The sequence below is a fragment of the Chiroxiphia lanceolata genome, chromosome 5 (genome assembly GCF_009829145.1).
Source record: "Chiroxiphia lanceolata isolate bChiLan1 chromosome 5, bChiLan1.pri, whole genome shotgun sequence".
Taxonomy (NCBI): Eukaryota; Metazoa; Chordata; class Aves; order Passeriformes; family Pipridae; genus Chiroxiphia; species Chiroxiphia lanceolata.
The window spans coordinates 65591181-65613523 of NC_045641.1; positions in this window are offsets into that span (position 1 = coordinate 65591181).

Here is a 22343-nt window from a genome sequence, read left to right on the forward strand (position 1 = left end):
CTACCATCACACTTCTTGCCATCTGCCTCCCAGTCACATGAGCGATGCATTCCTCCCATCAACCAAAATCCCTCTCTGTGCTCATAGTCTTTATGAGGACCAGATGTTCTTGGGCCTCACTAGACCAAAGCCATGCAGACACAGCTGGCAGGATTCTAATTAGGCATAAACAGCCATTTTCTCTTAAACAGCCATTCATCTTATGACCAACTGGTATGTTCAGACACCAAACTTTCAACTGGCTAGTTGACTTGCTTGAGTGTTAAGAAGAAGGTGGTGTATATGCCATAAAGTCCCTCCCTTCTGCAGGTGTCTGACCTTTAGGATACACACCAAGACCCCAAACACACACCATTGACTCAGACCCACACTTTTCCCTGTTAAAGCAATTCACCTATACATCAATTTCTCCAAATTCAACTCTGTGATCTTGGAGCTAGATCACCTTGATACAGTTTTATCTCAGCATTACCTGACTATGAATGCTAAAGACACATGGGCTTACAGAAAGTTTATCTACTGATTCAGTTTCGGTGGGAATCATCTTTTTTTTTTTTTTTTCCATTACTCTGCTCGTTTCCTTTCCTTTGAGTCCTCCTTTCATTCCACAGACACTTACACCACTTCACAAATGCACATCTGTCCAGTCCCTGCAATGCCCTTTCTGATTGCCACGTTTCTGACACGGAGACAAATACACATGAACTAAAGGATGCAGGGGCACTGCTTTGGTCAGGACAGGAACAAGCTGCACTTCATCCTCTGAGCACACAGGTGGGGATGGGGCACCACTGTGTATTCCAAAAGGCCTGGACAAAAACAGACAAATGGCTCTGTGAACCAGCACCGAGGAAATAAACAAGTTGTTTTTGCAGAGCTCTATGTTGTATTTGGAGCAGTATTCTAAGCACTCCTAGTAGTTTACTGGATCAGAGATTATCACTGCTAATGCATTTCTGGGTGCCAATTGTGGCACTGAATTACTTCTGCTAAGTTAGGATGACCTGGAGAGTGCACCCTTTCCCTGAGCAGGGCAATCCCTTGCCACTGGTTATTCAAATTTTATTATTTCCAAGTTGGCTTGACATAACCCCGCTTCTGTTTGAAGAGGTCCTTGAACTCCACCAGAAGCCTTAGCTACTGCAGACCTCAGTCTTTCAGGTGAGCCAAGCATAAAATGAGTGCATAAAATATACACTGGAACCCTCCCACAGGGCCATCTTAACCAAAATAATTTCATTGAAGCACTGCCTTTATTTAAAATGCTAATTATGTCCCTTCAGCTGCACTGAGAGTGTTCAAGAACCTGAGGAAGAGACGAGTGCCCAGTCAATTCCCTATCACAAATAAGCTTGTTTCAAGAACATGCCAAATGCCTGAACTCCCAGGACCAGCTCTGGAAGTCCATCAGCAACCAGCTATGGAAATGGTCAGGCCACATATCCTCCACTTACAACCACATCAAGAGCCACAAGGAGCAGCTGAGAAATTTCTGATAATTCTAACTTTACTGCTTGATTTTTACACTATGGAGAATCAGAGCACAGGCTTCCCAAGCTGACATAAACCCTATTTTAAATTTCAGAGTACCTAAGGACAGAGATAGGAGGATAACTCCTCTCTTGCATTAGTCTCATGAGCTGAGTCCAGCTGACTGCAGAACTCAGGCAGTCCTGCTGTTCCCTCCTGACATCCCAAGCCTTTGAACTAACTCAGCACAACTTTTGGCACATGGCACAAACCACAGGTATCTGCAAACCAAGCCATCTGCCAGCAGGTACAATCCTTGATTTTCCTTTGAGGGACCGATTTTCAAAAATTTTCCAATATACTTTATTCCCTTTCTGAGTAAATAGTACCTAAAAACCAGATAGGCAATGGCTTTGAATAGATCTTGCTTTTCTGAAAATGAAACACACCTTGGTTTCCTATTGCATCTCATTTCTTCCAGCCATTTATTCAGTTGCTTTTGCTGTTCTAGTATTATTTATATTGGGAAAAGTACAAAGAAAGGCATAAAAGCAGAACAGCAAAGCCTGTTAAACCCACATCCGACAGGTGTAAATGCCTGGATGAAATTTAAGGAACTGAAGAATTAGGACCAGAGTGCTCAAGTCCTGAATAAAACAGGAACAAGAGCTGGCCAGATGATGTTCCAGCACTACATTTTTCCACTGGGAAATGACTCTCACTGAAATGACTTGGTTCAGAGAGAGGATCAGCTTGAAAGCTGACTCTGTCCTTACCCTTAATCCCTGAAGTCTTCCTCACCATGTGACAGGGAGCTGAAAGCCTGTAAGCAAGCACAGACCTACCTCCAGCTTTTCCACAGGCTGGCTTCACTGGTGCTGCCTCTCAAAGTGATCTGGGATCCCAAGCTTCACTGTAGATCAGCCTAGGCCCTGCCAGCTTCTTGGCAGATTGCTGTGGGCTGGGGAATCATCCAGGCTGGAGCCTCTCCACGTAGCTACTCCTTCGCCTTTTTTTTCCTCCAAAGATCGGTGGTGGCTGCAGGATGGACACTTCAAAAAAAGACAGGTAATATTAGCTGCATGCAAGTGCAGTTTCAAAACCTCCAAACCTTTATCAAACAGAAAATTCCATGATTGCTCTACTCTAGCAGGAAAAAAACCCACAAGCCCCTTACTCTGTCACAGACGTGGAGATGGCAAATTTTCAGTGGACGGATACACAGGAAACACCTTTTCCTGTGGAAGCTCCATTAACTGGAGGGATTTCTTTCCTGTTGCAAGCCATCTTTCAACCATGGCTATAAGAGAGCTGCAAAGTGGGGACATGGGGTGCAGGACACAGAAAATTTGCCCACTCATAACTTGGCAGCTGCCAATTGCTGCCAGCGACCTGTCGCTCAGCCCGCACCAGAGCAGGGCCAGTGCCAGTGCCACTCATCCTTTTAAGGAGATGTGACGTGAAAACAGGACACAAAAAACCAAAACCACTCTGCCTTCTGTAGGTGAGGCTGAGGAGTGACCCTGAGCTTGAAAAAAAAAGATGCTTGTGAAGTGAAAAAGGCTTCTCACTGTGTTAATTCGAACTTTGCAGGTAATTGCAGGCAGTCTGAATTCCATTTCAAGGTTAGAGGAGTTTGCATAAATTATTCTGCTTTAAGAGAGATCAGAATAAACATCATTTAAAGAACTTAACTATTTATGATTGGAAAGAAGCCTGTTTGTTAATTGTTAACTGATGAACTGAATCCTGTGTAAGGTCACATTTTGAAATAAGATATGGAAAAGCAGTAAAGCAGACTTAACAGCCCTAGGATGTTAAAATCAAAACAAAAAGGAAAAAAATATACGGAAGTAACTCAGGGTTATTGTGTGAGGAGGACAAGTGGAATACAATAAAGTTTTTATACTATGTTTTCCTTTCATGTTAAAGTAATCACCTACTAATTAGCTCATGTGATGAGCTATTACCATCAAACATGCCCACATCCCAGATTTATGGCTGGCAAAGAATTCTTCCTTCTCCTGTAACATTTGGAAAGTTGCATAAACATTGACTAATATGAATCTGGTATTGAAAGGGAGTCCTGGGTAATGAGCAGGGCTTGGAAAAGTGCTTGTTTTGAATGGTGTTTGGGGAGAAGAAAACATTACCAAGCAAGCAAGAAATCCAAGCAAAGAATCTGTTCAAGAGGCTCAAATATTCTTCTCTCTCCCTGCTGATGACTTGGCTAACAGAGACAACAAAGATTATATTTTCCCTGCAAGACACAGAACAGATTATTCTGTGATAAGAAATTGCACCAGCTGAGGACCTTGTTGAGAGAGAGAAAAAAAAGAAAGCAGCAGAGCTGAGATCTTAAAATCAAACCCCTAAATCTTTGGCTGAGATGATTCTAGTCCTTCTAAGGAGGACCAAACAAAAAGCCTTTCTAAAACCCTTCTGTGGTTATTTTTATTGCTTCAAATCAGAAGTGGCCCAATTCTGGATGTTATTGGAAGGGAAATAGTGAAGTGGACTCATGCTAATGATACAGAGGAGAATTTTATTCTTTCTTTTTGTATGGATTCATTTTCTGGCTTTACCAAACACAGTTTACCTTCCCCTGACAAAAATTGTTTTCTTTCTGTATGTGCAAGAGGCCCCAGGGAGGATGTGCTTATTTATTTCACGTTTCTGTGCAAGGGCTCAATCTGATTTAGAACACACTTGGGAGGCAGCCTAAATATTTTGAATCTGACCATTTCTGCTGTCATTAACCACCTGAAAGCTTATAATTACAATGACAGACATCTGTCCAAATCAGATGTTATTTCCTTTCAGGAAGTTATCTTACCATCAGAGGGAATACATCTAAATCAAATGAAAACATCCCCACACAATTCTGTATCAGTACAGACAGGATCCAACATCATCTTCCTACCTCATCCCTGTGGATTGATTTAGTAATAAAGAGGATTAGTAAACTGCTTTTGCATCTTCTCCAGTCTTGCTAGAGTCTTGTCTTTTCTCAGAGTCCAAGGGAACTGTAACCTTGGATAATTTTTCCTAGGCAGAGAAGAAATTTTTTTTAAATTTTTTTTTTTTTGCAGCTAACCCTCTGCCTGGGTCACAGTTTCATTGCTGAGGATATTTTGACATAAAGAAAGGCTTCTGTCTGGCTCCCTGCAAACTTAGTCCAAGATGGAAAGACAACACAATGCAGGGCAGAGACACTCAAGGTTGCTCTCTGTGTGAGCTAACAGGGGAACCAGAAACAGGGCTGGCTTACAGCTGAACTCTCTGCTTGGAAATGGAATGCTGGATGGAATATTCACCTGAGTTGCTGTTGGTAACTCAGTGTCTCTGTGCTGTACTCCCTTGCTCAACGTGGACATGGAAAAGGAGAAACAACCTTCCTTCAAATGCTGCATTACCAGATTTAGTGTTCCAATGGCACTTCCACCCTCCAGCTGGTCTTTGAGTCAAGATCTCTCCGGAGCAGGAGAGCGTGTCCTTGAACAACATATTCCCCCAGGGCATCAGATAAAATCCCAACTCCCCTGCCCTTAGAAAGCCCTCTCATAAGGTATCATCTCACAGGTCAGAAGCACTGGCAGCTGGTGGTGAATAAATCATACCCTATAATCTCTTTAATACAAGTCTTGCTCCTACCTCCCAATAAGTGAAAACATTGTGTTTCCTTTCATAAGAAATGCACGGAAGTGTGCCATTCATAAAAAGATTCAATTAAACATATGAAGCATATCCTGCTGTGACCCACATTTTCAGTAACAATGTGATCGTCTTTCTTTTGTGGCAGTGGGACTTGTTCAGGCAACTTTTGGTTTTGATTTTATTGTTCTATTTTAAAACACACAATTCACCTCGTTCAGAAAACCTGCTCAAATCTTTAGGACTAATTCTAAAAATGCAAAATAATTCTCCAGTGCAAAAGTAGTAAATAGAACAATTTATTTGAATAGAGGCAGTCAAATCACTTTTTTTTTTTTTCTCCTTGAAGCAGCAAAAAAAGGTCCCTTTTCTTCCTCTGTAATGGAAAATATAGAGGAATTTTGCTTTAGGCCAATTAGATCAAAAGGAATAATGGTGAAATTGTTCACAAGAGAAAGATCATCCTCACACAGGCTTTTATCTTCTAAATAATTATATTCATGTCTGAATGTAAAAAAATACAATGTTATTTTAAGAGCTGATGTTTGCAGAAGTATTCTAAACATCTTTTGCTGCCTTTGATTTCAACAGTCTGAAACAGGACAGTGAGCAGATGAAGGAAACTGATTCACCACAACAAGGGAGTCCAACATCATTACCTTGAGAGAATAATCCCCAAACATACTGCCTCACCTTCATATTCATCTCTTGCACAGTTTGAAATCACAGAAGTAGTTATTTCACTGTCATGGAAAAATGTTATCCTAAGCAAATAGATTTCACTGAAAACAGTCAAAGCAATTACCGAACATTTATCTTTCTAATGCTTTTTCTGAAGAACAGGATCATTTAATTAGGAAATTAGATTGAATCCTGGCTCACTGAAGTCACTGAGAGTCTGCCACTCACTCCACTGGTGCCAGAGTTTAATCTTCAGATTTCCAAAGGACTGTCTATCTTTCTTTATCAAGTTCTACAGAACTTTTTATGAGGGCAAAAAAAAGACAAAGGAATTTCTAGAAATAGGAAGTTGTTTCCTGTCTAATTTCCTATTGAATGCTATTGTCCTGCTTTACACTGCACAGAGAAACTGGAAGCAATGTCTTTTTGTAGGTTCTTACCGTCTCAAATCAACTAAAGGATTTATCCTGTTTTTGTGGAAGATGCCAGAGTCTTAACTGACACACACCTCCTACAACAGCAGAGCATGCACAGACAGAAAGCCAAAAGCTTCTAATAAACTCTGGATAAATAAAGATGCTGAAACACCTCTCCTGTGCAATTCAGACTATCAGAAGCAGCTCTGACTGACTCTGCTCTCCCATCACAGCTTTCCACAGGCAAAAAAAAAATGCCTAATGCCAGGTCACTGTTCTCATCTGCTCATTACAAAATATCCTTCAGGTACTGCAGGTATATGTTTAAGAGCTCTCCCAGAGCTGCAGGATGAAAATCACATTGTCAGCAGAGGTGAAGTTCACTGTGCTGGAGATGGAGTTTTCCCAAAAGACAGCCAAAAGTTTCTCATAGAAGCTAAAAGCAAGTCTTACCACATCCCAACCTGTATGCAGAGCACGCTTCTTTAACCTTTCCTTTTTCTCTTTCTACAACAAGAATACAGTTGTGGGTTGATTTGAAGCAGAACCCCCACAAAATGGTACAAACAACAGCATGCCCACTCATCCTCCAGGGCAAAAGCTGAGAGACTAAACAACATGTAACAGACATTTGCTGCATCCCTCCTTACAGCCTGTAGCACACTCAGGGGCTGGAACATGCAGAAGCCATGGGGGCACACAGCACCCTGCTCCTGTTCAGCCCACACTGAAGTTATTGACTTGGAACCCACATTCATTGCCCAGAATGAGGATTTAATACTAAAATGTTCTGGTGTTAAGATAAGTGAGCGTTATTAAAAGAAGCCATAGTGGTTTTGTGCATATGTCACACAGCAATCGCCACTCCATTCCACACAGCAACTGCCTCACATCAGAAGTACATCCCAAAAGAAAGGATCAAGGATGAAGCCACTCCGTTTTTCCAAACCTCTTTGGCAAGTTCCTTCAGTGAGCACCAAAGACTTCTGTTCTTGCACTGCAAACGTAGCACCAAAAAAACCTGCACCTCGGGGAAACAGTTTGTGATTAAAGCAGAACAAAGCCTAAATACCTGTGGGCATATGATTACCTGACATGTGTACAACAAATGAAACAAAGCATAGCTATTATGAAATATCTGTCAGCATAAGTCCAGGTACTACTGGTGTTAGAAAGGGTAATAAAAACAGATCAATTTCTAGCAGAACTAAAACAACATCTTTGAAATTATGTCACAATATTTTTTAAAATGCATTAAATATTAAAAAAAAAAAAAAAACAACAACAAAACCCCTCATTGAAGTGACATTTCAGTGCACATAGCCTAAAACTCAACAATAACAAAAGGTGAATGGCAATTCAGTCGCAAACCATTCCTATAATGTCATATTGTTGACACTGGGTGTTGTGAGCAAATCTCAGCACTATCTTATCAATTTTTGTTCACTGTTGCTGTGAATTAAATGAAAAGATTAGTACAAAAGGCTATGGCAAAGAACTATTACACATCTCAGTTGAACCAATGCACACGGGAAATGCTTGCTGGAGTTCATTTTCAAAAAAATGAGCATCTATAAAATTAACGAGTGAGGTCTTGGGGAAAAAATATAGTTTATTGCCCTCAGAGGTCTGGAAGAATCTGCTGGAGGAAGACTTCATTCCCTAGCATAGCCCATGGCTAAAAGTCTCCAAAAACCTGACACCAAAGAAATCATCTGCTGTTTGTGGGAGCTTCGTGCAGCACTTTGCATGCTGAGCAGGTTAAGGGCTGCTCCCAGCAGAAAAACATGTCCTGCCACATGGACACCCCTGGAGCATGGTGGGGGTCCTGGAACAGAGAATCAGTTTGCCTGAGAATGGAAAACCAGCCCAAGAGATTGTTGAGCCTGCTCCAGCATTTACCGTACCATAGTTAAACTCTGTGAAATTTGCTATCATGAATTTCATTTTCCAGAACTAGTTTAAGTTTCCACAAAATGGCAGAAATAACTTAGTTTTTTTTTTTTTTGCTTCTCTGCTTAGCTAACATTCAAATTAAACTATATGAACACAAAAAAAATCAGTATTTAGGGCCTTTTATACCATTTTCACTGTCTTTTTGAAACACAAGCACCATCAGCCAGTTACTAGTATACATGTATGTATAATTGCAACTATGCTCTTTGCTAGTCAGTATTTTAAGGTTATCTACACCATTAATCCTGCTTCATGTTTTATTAAACTACCATTCTCTTCCACCAAAAACTGTTATGTTGATCTCCTAAACCCCTTCTGGCTCCAGCTGTAATTCTCTTCCACAATGGATTTAGTCTGTTGCTCATCATAACAGCACCAAGTACATTTGCTTTAATAAAAACAGGAATGAATTAGTCTTTAGTTAGCAATTGCACTGAAGGGCAAGGTAATGAATAGCTAAACAGACATGAGTATCTAACCATTCATGTAAAATGAATAGTGTGGGCTAGCTGCTTGAAATCCTTATTAAACCTTTACTTGTTTTATCCCAGTATCAAGAGAACAAGGCAGAGTAGTCAACTAAGCTTTTGTTAGAATGATTTCTACCACAGGCTTAATACAGTCCCTTAGCATTTCAAGATAAAGCATCAATTCAAGCTACAGAAAAAAATAAGCTATTTTATTTGACTTCTCTGGGTTAGGGTTTGGTCTTCTCTCCAGGTGAAGGACATCACTACTGCAGCCTGAGACATTGCAGCCCTTGGTCCTGCTCGCAGTAATGTCAGTGCAGCAGTTTGGAGACAGCAATAAATACACACTGGAGACAGATGAGGCAGAGGGAATAAAGAGCTGCTACCCAACCTGCCAGATACCTTGCTTTTAAACTCAGATACTACCTTTGGCTCAGGAACTATAACACTGCCTTGTTCTTTCTTCCCCGTCTTCTATTGCCACTACTGTCGCTGTCAGAGACAACAGGCAGGACTAGATGGATCTGCCCCAGTTATGTCATTCTTATTCAACATGAAGTTTCATTGGCAAACTCAAAATGAAGAAGAAACCCTACTTTTTCTATATAATTGTTAGCATGAGTCAACAGCAGCTCTCATCAGGTATCCAGGAGTCTGCATCTTTATTCACTAGCTCTGTCTCTAGGGCCTGTAGTGCTAAAACAAGAGTGATCATTTTGCCAATTAAGATTTTTTAGTATTGTATTGGGATTTTTAGTGAGTCATACAGCACTGACACCAAAGTAGAGTCTCAGCTTAAACTCTGCATCATGAATTCTGGTTAATTAAGATGTAAGGTTATTGCCTCACTATTCCTAGTCAAAATCAAGCGTGCAACAGTAAATAATCCCCCATTGGAAAGGCTAAATATTAGTGATCAAAGCAGCACAGCATCATTTAAAAACTCTGCATTAGACAGAGGGCAGTAAACCAAATCAGAAATAATACCTCTCAAACATCCAAAGCACTCATCCCCGGAGAGAAGAGCTGGGAGCTTATTTACATTTGTATTTTAAATACCACAGCAGCAGGTGATGCAAGTCTCCAAAAATGTGTTTGTTTGGATTAGAAATAGGAACCTAGGCTTAGAGTGAGAAATAAACAAACAAATAAAATAGGGAGAGAAGTCATCAATGCCTGTGACTGAAGGAAGACAGCAATAGTTGAGTAACTCCATGAACACCACACCATGAAGCTGTTAGGTCTCCAAGGCAGAACGGATAGGATGGAAAGACACTGCTGAGAGTTTGCCAGCACAGAGTAGCCTCATATTGAGGTATAAGCCTGTCTCCCCAGCTTTGTGTCAGAATCCAAAACCAGCAATCCACTGAACTCTGTGGACTTCAAGCCCTCCATCTGTAATAGCAAGAATATGCCTGCAGTACCTCGAAAATTTAGTGTTTAGCTGACTACCTAGTTGTTGAGCTACAGCAAGGATTACAGTTTTATTAGATTCATTTTTCTCCAAGTATTTCAGCTCTTTCAGCTGAAACTTGACCTTAAATCTTACTTATTTACCTCCTGTATGTTATTAAGCCTTCTCAACATTGTGGGGAAAAGGGGAATTGAGTGCCCAGTCATCACAGTAATATTGACAACCACCACCACTCCATGCACACTAGCACATCACAGACCTAAGAACATCCAGGTCTAAAAAGACCACAACCTGAAAAGTGTTTCCTGCAAAATTGACACAAAACCTGTTATTGAATGGAGCTGAATTTTGGAAAGAAGTGTTGCATGGCAGGCACAGAGGAATACAGATTGCTTATACGTGTTTCATGAACAAACCAAGAAATGCCATACCTGATTTTTATGAGATTATTACAAAAACTGAGCTAATTCTCCTCATCCAAATGTTATTTTGCTGTATTGGAGATTTGTTCATTCCTTGAATAACATGTCTTGTTCTGTCTGTTCCAGCTTGGAACCTTGTTCTAAGTTCTATTAGTCTTGAAGAACCATCTCAAATCTTTACTGTAAATTTATTTTTCTTATGAAGCTGAATAACACAGAAAAAAATTCAAGATCTGACTTATCTTTCCCTATTTGAAGTCACTCTGTACTTCAGATCTCTCAAAGTGTATGTCATAGGCCTTTGAGAACATAGCCTGAGTCTTCTGTGCAGAATTGTCAGTTCAGTACATTCCAAAGAATTTTGTAACACTGAAATATTTGAGTTGAAAGAGCTCTGTAGAGATAGAGGTGACATTTTAATTTTAGGTCTACCTAAATTAGACAGACTTATCATTGTCCAATGCAATCTTTAAACAATTTAAACGTCTGAATTAAAAACAATTGCTGTATAAATCCATATTTAAATACAAACTACACATTTGGTAGGAATGTTGAATAACTTTTGGCAAACTCAGTAGAAGAATATCTAAAATACAGACTATAAACACAGACTTCCTTTCCTTTTCTTGATTTCAGTTGCCATTTTATTTTCTGATCAGCCAGGCTTGTCAGATACTCTCTTTTTATTCCACATCATGCCCATACATTTATTTCAGACAGACGTTTTTCTCTTTTGTGCTCAGTCAATAAAACATAAACACATTTTATCAAAAATGGAAAACCTTTAATCAAACATGAGAGGCCAACAAAATCCTCCTCTTAGTCTGTCTCTTTGATCCTCAGCAATTTCATCTTCCAGAACTCTTTTTTTATTCATCTAGCACAAAGCACAGTGTTCCTCATCTGTGTACACATGTGAATCCACACATACATTTATGAAAATTAAAAGCAGTCTTACCAGCAGAACTGAGCAGGAAAAAAGTGTTTCAGAAGCTCACAGATTCTTTTGCAAATAATTGTGGTCTCTGAATGAAAGCTTCTTTTTTCACCCATATCTCGGTGTTAGTGGTTTCCATGACAACTTTTTCTCAGTTTTCCACTATTTCCAGTAGGTCTGTGAATTAAAGTTTACATATGTTACTATTCAAAGATTATCTTTAGTTTTTGATGAACCCTAAAGCCTTTTTAACGGAGGCTGTTATGACAATAGCATTGGAGAAGTGTTCAAGAGTTGATTTTGACAAAAATGTCACATACTTTTTGACCAAAAAAAAAAAAAAAAGAGAGAAGAGAAAGAACAGTGACAACTTATGTAAACACACATTTGTTATCTTGCAGCCTCAGCAGCCTAACCAGAACATATCATGGTATCGTTCAAGCATATTAAAGGGGAGAAATACTTTGAAGACAATCATCCAGGAGAGAGATGTCTCTGACAGTAATTCAAGCCACAGTAATCAAAACTAAAACTACTGCAGTTTCTCTGGGTTGTAGTCAAAAGCTCATGAATACTTTAAGTTTCACAAAGTCTCCCCTCGAGCCACAAAATCAGTTTTCATTCCCCCAAGTTCATAATGGGTTGGCTCACAAAAGTACCTCAGCTTTCAAATCAGTGAAGAAAAAAGTACATTCAGAAAAGACCTTCTGTACAAAACAATGGAGCTTTCAACATGGGCAAATAATTATGCAACTTCATTCATTATATGACATTTTTTTTCCATTTCCTTCAGAAGGTGGTTGGAAGAGATTTGTTGCCATAAAGCATCTTAAGCTTCCAAAGGTGATGACTGAGGAAAAAGTTCTGCCATCGTAGAAAAGGTGAGATATTCAAGGAGGAACAGGGCAACCCAACCACTGAAATTCTCAGGAGAGGCCCAACTCCACTTCTGTTCAGATGCAGCTCTTGTCATGACAAATGCCATTCTACATTCTGTCATTTCTATCCCAGAAATATAAGACATGTGAGGTTGGGGGTTGGGGGATAGGGTGGGTTTGGTTTTTGGTAGCTAGTTTGGGCGGATTTTTTGTGGGGGTTTTTTGGATTTTTTTGAAGTGGAACATTTGATGTGATGTGCAATTCAGATTGGCTTGAATAAAAACATGACCCTGTAAAGCATTTAAAATTGGCAGGCAGGCTGGGGTGAGCATTCAGGCAGCACAGCTGGGTGCCTGAAAAGGGAGAATCCAATCAGCAGTGATTGCACACGGATAAATCCTGTGAAGATGAGGGAAAAAAAAATACTGGCAATTTTCTACCCTGCTTAGAACAGGGAAATAAAAATCTTGCACTGACCTCAAGGGGAACAGTAACATTTGGAGATTCAAACTTGAAAGGGCAAAATATTTTCGCTTACGTTTGGTGCTCGACTTCTCTCAGGAACCATTTGGACATATGAACTGGAGAAAGGAATGAAAGCACAATTGGGAAAGCCTCAGATAGTGCCCAACTGTGCACATCTGTGACTATGCACACAGCTATGCAGTGTCTCATTTAGCCAAACCTCTTTTTGAAACTGAACATGAAGATAAACCAGTACAAAGCCAGACCAAAGTGGAGAGTTTCAAGTTTTCTAAAATCTGAAATAACAAGACTTTCAAACCTGGAATGGCACCAGGCATTGCCATGGGGCAATGTTATTTGCTTGGTGTGCATTAGATGCACCAATTAGAGGTACACAGACAAAGAGCTCTGGTCACACAAGAATGGCAAGACAACAGTTCCTCCAGTCAGAACCATCCAAACAGGTCTTAGGGGCATTCAAAGTGTTTTAACACTACCCAGTTCTTTAATTCCTGTGCACTGGGAAATGAAGAAGATTACAGCATTGTCCAACTAATTCAGCATCTTAATGCATCAGAGCTACATCAGTTCTTAGGGTGAATGTCTGAGGAGGGATTTTTATTACCTGGCTGGAGTTGCACTTAGGCTGTTTCCAGGAAAAGTCCTTAAATTCGAGTGCAGTACCACAAGGATGCTGTTCAGTGCTTGCAGTTTTCCCCTTCAGTCCAAAGATAGAACACAACTGTAGGGGCTCTGAGGGTCCTTCCTGTTACCTTTGCCATAGATGCTTTTCGACCTTTATCAGAGAGGTCACTGATTATTTTCTGCCTCTTCTGTGGTTTTGATTGTCCTTGAATCCAAGCCAAGTTCCTCTTCCAATCCTTAGGGCACCTCTGTGCTATTATTAACATTTGGGAGCCTAAGCAGAGACCAAGCCCCGTGTTTCCAGTGTCTAACAAGTCAGTCAGACTATTTGACTTTATAAGTCAAGGTAGTTACCCTGACAAGCAGAAATCATTCAATGATCTATCCCTGAGCACTACAAGGGGGAGGGGAATTGCACTGAACTCACTCACTGACCATCATTTCTCCTCTGGACAACATCTAGTTCCAGCTGCAGATAATGGATAGATGGTCAGAGATTGCACGACTTGATTCTCTTCTCCTCTTAGGTGAGTTTGTTCACAGGTGAGCACTGCAATGATGTTGTGTGGCTTTCTCTGGATGCCACCAAATTCTGTTCCTTCTCCTTTGGGGAAATTCACTGTCCAGTCAACAGCAACAAAGGAAGACCCTCATCCTCTGAAAAGCTTCCTCTCGGTAAGATCCTGGCCATGAGTATTTAAAATCTTTCTGAAGCAAAGAAAAGGTTGCTGTTATAAGTCATTGCTGATTTTGGTATGATTATACTGATTTTAAATGCCATGCAGTGAACTACTAACTGGATATTGAGTTCCCTCTGCACTGTACATACACATCATGGGAATCCTGTTCCTTTCTGTAACAGCTCATTATCCAACATGACATATATATTATACAGAAATTATATATATTATATGGTTTTTTTACATCTATTTATATATGTTATATATTATTCTAAATTATATATATCATATATTGCATTATATGAGGTATTCAAAGAGGCAAGGTGTCTTGATCTGGACAAGCAAATGATTAAAGACAGTTGCAGTGGCAGGCTGTAATTCTATTAGCATAACACTAGGAAAGGATGCTATTCAGCTGACTTCTCACATATATAGCAGTTCTCTTTTCTCATTATTCTTCTATTCCCACCTATAGATGGGCCTACAGTAGGAGACAGACTTCCATTTTTAAGTATTTTTGGGGGTTTCTACATGTAAAGAAGATCTATGTCAAGATGTCATCTCTTGGCTATCTCTTGGCTTTTCTATTTGTTCATACTGACAAAACTATAAATCAATGCTCCCATAAGCATCTCTCTTTTTTATAAGAAGCCAAATACGAGATTTAAAAAAGAAAAAGGCATGAAGCCTTTCCCAATCTGTCTCTTACGAAACAAGAGACTGACCTTCCAAGAATCAGCTTCCAGCATCTCGAAACACCAAAGCTGCAGCACCGTTAAAAGGACAGGAAGCTCTAAAACTTTAAGCACATTGTTTTCATACAGACAGTTAACCTGAACACAGCAATGCTGCAGATGAACTTCCCTGGGTAGTTGTAAACCAGAACAAGAGATAACACTGCAACCCCGTGGGAAGCAGTTTGGAGTTCGTGCTGAGCAGCTTTTGAAGAACCCTGAAAAAACAGGCAAGGAAGAAATGTGCAGTGATGTCTGAAAAGAAAATATTCTATCCAGTCACTACAACAGTGCAGTCATAAAATGGAGGCAAATGCATTTTATGACAACTCCTGTATTTATGCTCCATCATATTGTTCAAAGTTATTTTCCAAAGTTATTTTCTAGGCCTTCATCGCTTACCAAAATCAAACCTAAAATACTGGCAGTTGCATTGGGTTTTGTTGGACTCTGTAATGTTATGTCTCTAATGTGGGAAGTTGAACTTTCACATAATAGTACAAATCCCAGTTGTTGCTCTCCTTCTAACAGCAGAAAGATACCTCTGCTCCCTTTTAAAGTCAGCCCAAATGAGGGTGTCCAAGAGAGGTTATTCCAGCATTCTCCCAGGCGATTTTTCATTTTTCTTTCGCAGAAAATTTTATTACTAACACCTGGTGCAAAACCACCTGCCTTAACAGAAAATCAAACATCCTTCACCTCTATTCCAGTCAAGACTTTTGCTGTGCACTATTTACCTTGTCCCTATGATGCCCATTTCACCTTCCCTACCACCAGCACAAATTTCTCCCTTTGCTTCCTTCACACCAGCTACAGCCACACCACAGAGGACTTTGAGGGTCAGTCAACTCCTGCCTGCCCATTCCACAGCACTTATGTGATCTGGTTTAGGAAAGTTATGGAAAAGTTTATTACTCCACCTTATCCATGGGGAGAAAAAAAAAAAAAAAGTTCTCTTTTTACAAAAATACCAGAGCACAAAAATGTGAGATTGATGATATTGGTTTCTTCCATTTCCTCATTAGCCAGCTCAGAAGAGCAAACAGTCCCAGTTTGTCCAATGACAGCAAGTGCTGTCACTGTGCTTTCATATCACCATGGCAGTGAAATAAATGTTATATATTTGGAAGTCTTTGATGAAAAAAAGGCAGCATTAGGTGAAATGTTAAGGCGCAAGTTCACATTTCAAACACCAGTGATGGGACACTCCCACGTTGGATTTTACTACAAAAACAACTTCAATTAAAATTCCAAGAAGCATTTATACTCCTTGTGTGTGCAGAGCAGTAGCTCAGTCCCACATATAACAGAGAAATTATCTAGGGGAGAAGAGGTACTTGTCAAAAGACAAGGAAGAAGGGAAATTCTTCCCCAAGACACCTCTCAGCCCTGACATCTTGCCATGCGACCTGGGCTAAATCACAGCTTTGGTTTTAAGCAGTTTTGAGTGAACCATTATTCTGAAACGAAAAGCTTTAAGCAGGTCAGTCAAATATTTTCCACTAAAACGCTGAAATTTAAGCTTTCTAATAAATGCTGGGGAGGAGGAGGAGGATAAAGAAGAGTAGACTTTCTAAAGAAAAATATCTATTGTATCTCAAATTGGAAGTCTTTATTGATACGATGTTCTAGTTTGAGAACTTACTGTTTTACACAATGTCTGAACTGGGCTCCTCAAACAGATTATATCTAATTATCCAAAAATTTTGCAATTTTTATTATGAAATCTATCCAGACAGACTGGAAACATAAGACAGCTGAACTACAATTTCCAACAGTTTCTTCCTGCAGTGTTTTCAAATCAAATCGTTAAGTACACAGGCAAAACTGTTCAATCTGTTCAGAAAAGTCAGTTTTTCACTAGATTTTCTGTAAAAGACGAAGACTTTCTATTTTAAAAAAATATAAAAATTACTTTTTCCCCACAGACATTTAGCTGAAACCCATGCATTACTGGCAGTAAAATAGATCAGGATTTTTTAAAGGTAGAAGGAAAGTTCTGCAGGTAGTCTACCCCAGTCCCATTTCAGCATTTAATCTTCCCTTTACCTGAGTTTAAGAGTCCAGGCTATTCACATCCACAAAGCTGCTTATCAGCATGAACAGTCACATTTTCAAGTATTTGGTATTATGCTGCTGAGATCACTGTAAGGATGGTCAGAAGGATAGTAAGAGACCTTACACATAAAACGTAAACTTACAAGGCTTTTTTGGGTCTTGGTTTGGGGTTTTTTGTTGGGTGAAGGGGATTTTTTAGCTCATCCACCTACAGTAAGTTTTTAAGGTATTTCAGAGGCAATATTTTTAACATTGGCTAGCAGATTCCACAGAGGTCTTTGAGCCTTAAAATTAATTTTATAATGTAATGCATTAGAAACATTTGTTCTCTACTTTTCCCCAAAATCACATTTGATAACAATGGAGCAAATACCTTCACGTCTCAAAATATCAACTAAGCCTGAATACTCAAGTACACAAATCTTGCGTACATTAAAGACAACTAACTTTAAACTAAAAATAAATTTGGTTGTGGCATGTTACCTTCTTGCAGAACTATGTTTAAAGTTCATATAGAGAAAATATTTTCCCTACCTTGGCTTGCTCTGACTTCACAAGCTTCCTGTAGACATACATCGAAGCTTGCATAATTAACATATGGAAGGTCTCAGAACATATTACCACATATTCTAAATATAATCAGTAATTGCATATGATGTCATCTGACACTAATTCAGTCCCCTGCACAGCAAGCCTACATTTTGAGCTCCCATCACACTGGCCATGTGTGTTCCAATCTGCCCGTGTCTCCTGCCTCCTCCTTCAAAGGCACACAGGTGCCTCAGTGTCACCTTCCATGCTGCCCCTTCTGCACAGGGCACACAGGCCAAGTTCACCTGCCAAGCAACCTCATCCCTCAACGTTTGCTTTCCATGCTGCCTGGAGGAATGAGGACAGTTAAAATACCACATCAAATCCACCGGAGAAACACACACCTCCCCGAGCTGACAATAGGATCTTTCTTCTCCTACCCCCGTTACCTTCCTGTCTGTAACACACAATTCTGGTTTTTGATATTATTTTACATCAGAGAGTAGGCTCATTTGGGCCAGGACCCGCAGACTGAATACTTGGCTTGTTTCTGACCACATGCACAGATTACCTTGCACGAAATCAACTTAATGACTATGCCACCATTCTTAGTTATTTCCTTTGCTACTAATTCTGCTGATATTTATAGCAGTTGGTGAGTACTTGACACTTCTTTAAAAAGCTATCGTCCTTATTAAGCAAATAAACATTGAGTGAGGAACCTACCTTTGGAGACTCATTATTCTAAACCTTGGCCTTACTCTGGCTGTTTTTTGTTTTCAAGCTAAATGAATTGCAAGTATTATCCCACTGTTAATATCTACAGCACTGAATGCCAGCATCAACAGATTCCATTGACAAGCTGTGTTTGGGTTTTCCATCTCCCTCTGTAAAATACGCCACTGCTTTAAAAATGTCCTCAAGTAATTGGAGATGCTCATTCAAAATAGAAGCACTATGAACTTCCCTCCACTGTTCAAACAATTAGTTCTGGGCATCTCGGCCATTATGCCTTTGGGCATTTTCTGCAGATGCCATGTAAAATTCCAGAAAAAATGCTTTTCAATGAAAAAAAAAAATCACAGCATACAGTCATGCCAGCAGCAGTAACAAGATTGTTGACAGCAGCACAACAAAGCACTCCTATTTTTTTCTCAGCAGAGTTTTTCCTCTGATTACATTTCTCTTTCCACAAATAAGTGCTGTAGAGAACACAGCCTTGACAAACAAAGCCCACACACCCTGTTTAACAACACCTGGAAGAAATGTTACCCCACCTCTATAGCTTTTCCCTCTCACTGTCAACAAACACTGTGCTGCTGTAAACCAACAGTAGTTTTATCACAGCAGATGGATTTCCCACCATCTTTTATTTTCCTACCTCTTCCCATTGCAGCAGGTAGTAATAAATGGAGTGCAAGAGCAGCTTTTTGCTACTCAGTCATGGAAGATTATCAAGTTTTAAAGCTTTTTGGCACAACCAGATAAGGCTGAGCTTGACTTAAAACAAATTCCATGTTACCCAGTTCAAGGCAGCCCTCTTATGATAGTGGCTATATGAACTCCATAATTTTATGACACCACAATAACACCTGACATATGTGATCACCAATTGAGATCAGCAGCTTTAAGCCTGGATGATTAAGCACAATCATCTGTAACCAGACATTAATACAATCAATGGAAAACTTAGGAAAATCCACCACACTCTTTATTCACCTAAAAATGGATCTAGGTCCCACTCAAAGAAATTAAGTCACTCTGGTGGTGTAGTAGAGGCTGCAACAGGGATGCTGGCCAGATTTTGTGCTTGTGACACAAGCACAAAGTCATTTCTGCTCCCTACAGTGAGTTAATTAGGTCTATTTGTGCTCAGACAAAAGCTCTTTAGCCTTTTACTAACAGCTCTTAAAACTCCTTTGTTTTGCTGTTCACAACTTCTATTCAGCATGAGCAGATGGAAAATATATGGATTTAGATTTTAAAGTGTTGTCAGGAAACCAATCTATATTTTGTTGCTCTAGTCCGTTCTGGATTAAGTTGGAAGTAACTTAATCCACTTGCCACCTCTAAATCCTAATCTGGAATCTCCTGCAGTGGCCAAGAATCCTTGAAAGAGGCCCCCTATCAAGGTGGTGATTTTTGTTAGAAAGTGAGTTGTTATTATGAATGATATGTACATCATTATGATGCATTGCCAGTCTGATTTAAAAAAAATCATTATTTCAAATTATTAAAATCGTTAAAGGGAAGGACACACATAACATACTGAGGAACAGCATTTGGCAACTGTGTCTAAGCCAAGGTGTTAACATCAAAGCATCATACTACTATGAATGTAAATAAGTGTAAATATTATTTCACTAAGCATGAAAAGTGGGATTTGTGGAACACACATACATGTACAAGTTACACTGTAAGCTAAAACTGGCTTCAGTCATCAACAAGGCTGTTAAGAAAACTTCCCAGTCTGACCACTCAGGAGCCACTCTGGCAGTCTGTGCAGTAACAAACTAAAGTCAACCACAGATATCATGCCATGACTGCTTATTGCAATACATGAGAGATTCTTGTTGCCCAGGAACAGTCTTGTTAATGGAAAACGTGAAAAACTCCTCTACCAATCTGTTTGGGGAATCTAATTCCCCAAAAATAAATCCAACAATCAAAAAATCCCTCTGATCCTTAAAAGAACCCCTGCCCCACAGGTGTAAATTTACAAAAAAAATTCAGACAAGTCTAAACCAGAAAAAAAAAAAAAATTAAACCAACCTCAAAATAGAACTGCAGATCAGGCAGAAGATACCACACTAAAGACAAAGCAAAAGCAGAACCATAAAGACATAGGGAATCCTTTATTACTAAGAAATTTTACCAAGTCTATGCATTGCCAATTTCTAAATATGCCGAAATCATAAAAAAAAAAACCAAAACAAAACAAAAAAAAACACAACCCCAAACCAAACCAAAAACCAACAACAATAACCAAAAAAAGAAGCAGCAGAAAGAAAATTAGATCACTCTTAAAGAGAGTATTCAAATCAATTATCTCTAATAAATAACTTCTTATGTTATGGGAAGGCATACTGGAGAGCTAGTCGAGTATTCTTATGGAAGGCTGTCAAAACTATTCTAGTAGTAATGTTTATGACATGCAATTACTCATGAAGTCAAGGATACACACAATATAATCACAAACCACAGCACACTGTCTATGGAACAAAATGTCAGATGGAGAGATTGGTAATATGCAGGACTGACTTTAAAGACTTGTCTTGGCAATGACGAGTTGCCAATACGACTGGCAAGAGGGAAACACAGAGGGAAGGCCACTATTGTTCTAGTTTATTAGAGACTTTAAGCACTGATGCCTGAGATGTCTCAGAAGAGGCTTACGAGAATAGCAAGAGGAAAGGAAAAAGGCCCAGTTTATTGCAGCTGAAGGATTTTTCCATAAAAGGCAGAAAGAGGTATAAGAGGATGGGGATGGTGTTACCACCAATGAGATGAAAAAGAGCTGACAAACTTTTGAGCCAAAGCGGCAAAAATTTAGGTAGAACCTGAGGAATTGTTGTTTAAACTTGATATTAAGCTTGAAAGGAAATCCTGTGTCTTGTTGAGGGACATGGAGCTTGGCACAGTCAAACTGGGATCGATTTCCACAATTATTGAACCCACAAAGGACTTCTGAACAGTTCTGTTTCAGTACTCCCCTGCCTCAGCTTACCCCTACAGCTGTCCAGGCATAGAGTGCTCACTGGAAATCTTGGCAGAGTGTTTTTATGGCAGCCACAGAAGAGAAATGAAAACAGACTCAGAAGTTCTCATCTCTTTGTTGTTGTCCCTTTCTTTTTTTTTTCCTCCTTCTTCTTTTTTTCTTAATTTTTGTTACTTTGGATTCAGGCTCAGTGAAAAGAGCAACAGGCAAAAATCAAGTTTCAAGGACACAGCCTGAAACATGGAGAAAATATAACACAGCTTCCAAAGAAACTGTATCAACAACCCTTTCATTTCATATATTTGGATGAATTTCACTGAGAGCTGGAGCAGAAAGGCATTCTTCAAAAGCCTTAATCCAATTCTCTCCAAATTTGGTCAAAAAGGTTCTTTAATTGAATCATATTCAAAGGAGGAAAAAAAAAATTAAAGAAAAAAAATTAAAAAAGGAAATAGGAAAAAAACCCTCAGAAACTCAGTTACCAGCACACATTTCTAAGTCAGATATCTAGGCTGCATGTTTAGATTTTCTTTGTTGTGGTACAGTGGCATTTACACTAACAAAGCCAGAACGAATAGTGGTGGTTGTTGGTTTCTTTTATTCTCCTCTTCCTCCCTCCCTCAGAAAAAGGGGCTGGTCAAGGCCACACCGGCCAAAATCCAGAACACATTGCAAAATTCTCCAAAGGTGAGAAGAAAAGGACGAGTGGCACTGGACAAAACGAAGCAGCCATTGGGAAAAAAAAAAAAAACAAACAAACCAACAAAAGCAAACAGGGACTGTGCAAACAGCTCCACCTCCAGGGCCACGAGCTGGTGCATGGACAGGTCACGGAAGGTCGTGCTTCTCCCAGGGGGGAGCCGTGGATGGTGCAGACCTCAGGCAGCTCAGCACAGCAGGACCGTGTCACCAAGGGACGGGGATTCAGCCTGTCACTATGCTGTCTTATCTAGCAAGTTTTATTTCTGGCTGGCAGAGCTGGCCTTTGGGGTCTCCAAAGACGCAAGTCCCAGGCTTCTTTGATTTGCAAAACCGTAAACGCTCGCTCTAATCTCGGCTTGTTTAAAAAATAAGCATATTTCTACCCCCGGTCTACCCTTTATCTTTCAAAATAATCTTGACAACACGGGCTGCCTGATAGAGTTGAAAGTGTCATAAATGTTTTTTTACAATCGAGTTATTTTCACAGTCAGGACAAACAACTCCTCGGAGC